The sequence below is a fragment of the Camellia sinensis genome, chromosome 12, assembly GCF_055761805.1.
Source record: "Camellia sinensis isolate YWXY chromosome 12, ASM5576180v1, whole genome shotgun sequence".
Lineage (NCBI taxonomy): Eukaryota > Viridiplantae > Streptophyta > Magnoliopsida > Ericales > Theaceae > Camellia > Camellia sinensis.
Genome location: NC_138972.1, coordinates 105,093,011 through 105,096,089, shown reverse-complemented (window position 1 = coordinate 105,096,089; position 3,079 = coordinate 105,093,011). Strand labels below are relative to the sequence as shown.

The 3,079-nt window shown below is 31.4% G+C and overlaps 1 long non-coding RNA gene across 1 annotated transcript; it reads right to left on the bottom strand.

Moving 5' to 3' along the window:
* Positions 1 to 1,253: 1,253 nt before the first annotated feature.
* On the bottom strand, positions 1,254 to 2,467 carry LOC114256794 (uncharacterized). The gene is made up of 2 exons (XR_003627324.2): positions 1,691 to 2,467; positions 1,254 to 1,556 (listed from the first exon to the last, which is right to left on the bottom strand). It is a non-coding gene; the product is annotated as an uncharacterized LOC114256794 (long non-coding RNA).
* Positions 2,468 to 3,079: the final 612 nt, after the last annotated feature.

Below are 3,079 nucleotides of genomic sequence, written 5' to 3'. Positions count from 1 at the left end.
AAATAACTGCCACTCTAGAAAAACTATGTAATAAGACAAGCCACAAATTGTACATAAACTATTTCTACAATGTTACAAATTTTCATTCCAAAAAAAAAAAAAAAGTTTATAAATTTAAAAAAGAAAAATAATATACAACTTTGTTTTTTAAATTCAATGATGTGTAAGTAAGATAATTAATTGATAATTAAAAAAAATATGAAATATAATTATCTTAGATATTATAGTATACAGCTTTGTTGTTTAAAGTGAAATTTTCATATTAAGGCCTTGTTTGGGATACACATATTTTAGCCTAAAAGTCAAGAGGTTACTAAAAAAATCAAAAAGCCTATAACCTATATCAAAAAGTAAAAGATTCAATTTTTTCTCTACTTTTTACAAGTCTTTTCGTAAAAAATCAAAATTCATTCCAAACATACTAGTTTTTTTATCTCATGTCTTAGTCAAAAAATCAAAAAATTACTAAAATAACATGTTACCAAACAAGGCCTAAGTACATTTTTTTTTTGTAGTATTAATTTTCTATATGCATATTAGGACAAATTATTAGTTTGCAACCGTACACTTTATACCAAATTCTATTTTATTCCTTAACTTTTTAATTGTAGTCAACTTCCTACATTTCAAGTCAAGTTCTATTATACACTTAAAATCACTACAAAAAATGTCACTTTTGGCTGCCAAAAGTCTAATATTTAGTCGCTGAAACGATTTAGCGACTAAAATATTTTGTCGCCAAGCTCGTCGCCTTTACCCTGTCGGCGATAGTATTGGCGACTAATTTCGTTTGGTCGCCGAAAGTGACTACATTTGGCTACTAATATTAGTTTAGTCGGCAAATGTTATGTTTCCACCACTAAAACCTTTAATCGCCGAATGAGGCTTTTTGGCTACTAAGTTGTTGTGATCAGGGAAGGTGTCACCTTCAGCTACTAAATAATTAGTCGCCGAAAGTATATATTTGGCTACGAAACTGTATTTAGTCGGCAAAAGGTGCATTCGGCGACTAAAGTATTAGTCACTAAAAGTGCATTGGGTTATGTTTTTGCTACTAAATTCTTAGTCACCAAAACATTTGATTATGTATTTAGCTACCAAAATATTTGGTGGCCAAATACTTTAACGTGTTTTTTTATATTTTTTTTTTTCTAAACAACATGTATCCATTATTAATACAACTTGTACCCTGTATAAACAATATAATCCATCAACGCTAAATATGTTATCAAGCATTCAACAATGTGCACACATTTTAGTTCCAACCATCCAAAAAATTAATATTGAACGTCTAATTATATATATATTACAAATTCCATAAGAACCAAATCTAATCCAACGTCAATAATTTAATTTCATACATAATATAGGAAAAACCAACTACTCCCATTACACATTTTAGTTCCAACCATCCAAAAATAAGTACTAATAAGTACAAGATGTCGTCCTGGCATCACTATAAGCTCCCATTGTTCGAGTCCTTCCATAAAACCCTTCGATTGGAAGGGGCCAACTACTCTCACTCGCCCATCCCCTTCGTCCACTGCTGCTGGCACCTGCAGAACCATTGCATGAATGTGAAATCAAGTGCATGTCTAATAAAAATATAGAAAGACATATTCATAGTGTCCTCGATCCAATTATACAATGTAAAATTACTGCATAGGAAAAAAATAAAAGACGTGCTTACCTGCAGTACCATGGAAGTTGAACCCATCATCCCAACCAGGCAATTGGACTTGTGTTCAGATTCTTGCATCTCCAGAGCCTGAAGAGACCTTCAGCAATTGAGTTAGGAAACAGATGTAGTAAATAAAAAAGAAAACTCATCAATATTAAATAATGAAAGTCATTACTATTCATTTATTCCAATATAGAACATGCATATGTGTTGTTATGAAAGAAGTGTTGTGAAGTATCACTGATGAGAAAGTGCTGATGTAAATAGAAACTTCTGAGAAAAGTCATTGCTATTCATTTCTTCTTTTTTGCTTTCAATACATCAACAATACTTAGATAATGTTGCAAAGGAGGGAAGGTTACTTAGATAATGTGGTTTGCACTGGTATCAAACAAATTATTGAGTAAAGTTATTTATCGAAACAATAAAATAAGTAGTTCATGATACAGCAAAAATACTTCACATCCCAATTATTTACTGAAGGATCAAAAGGTTGGTGACAATATGTGTAAAAAAAATGCAAGAAGCCCCTATATGTTCATAATTCGAGGAAATTTCCCAAGCTCTCTTTTCTGACTCCAAAACAGTTATTTTATCATCTGCCAACATGCCAAATGTAAGCCGTACTAAAACTTAAATTGAAAGGCAAACTCATTCACACATTGAATAAATTGAATGAATTCTAACAGGGTACACTTGTTAATGTGACTAGACCTAATCTCGGTCATGATGGCCGAAGATGATGGCATAGACAGCTGAATTGCGAAAAACAGTACATGAAGCCAACAAGAAGTAAATTTAATAAAAAGCCTTAATGAGTTGAGTACGCATTTAACAGGTTCAGCTTTATCATGTGTTGCCAAGACTAGCATATTACAAGCTCGTAAGACTTTGTTTTAATTTCACCTCAACGCATATATTAATGTCGTGAATCATGATGAAATCAATCCTAATCCAAAATCCAAAACCAATAAATTGTTTGTCACTCCTATGCACGTCTACAAAACTTGCCCAACCAATAAATCATTAAATTGTTTGTATATAATAGAATTTGAAATTTTCATGACGAATACATACACTTCCCTAACCAATAGAATTCCCAATAAAACTTTGTCTAAACGCTAGAGTTGAACTACATGAAACTAATGTTTTTAAAACATTTAAACTTTTTTAAAAGTAACTCATGTTAGATCAAGGTTCTCATCATTGGGCAAACCAAAATTCAAAGTACATAATTATAAATCAATTGCATTTCCATATAGCATTGACTGAAGGCAAGAATTGAATAAGCCATTTCTTTTTTAAACCATTAAGATAGTTCAACTCTTGCAATTAATAGTTCTAAATTTAGCACTTCCAAGTTCCAACCACTCAGATAAAGGCTAAATGCAGCAGTAC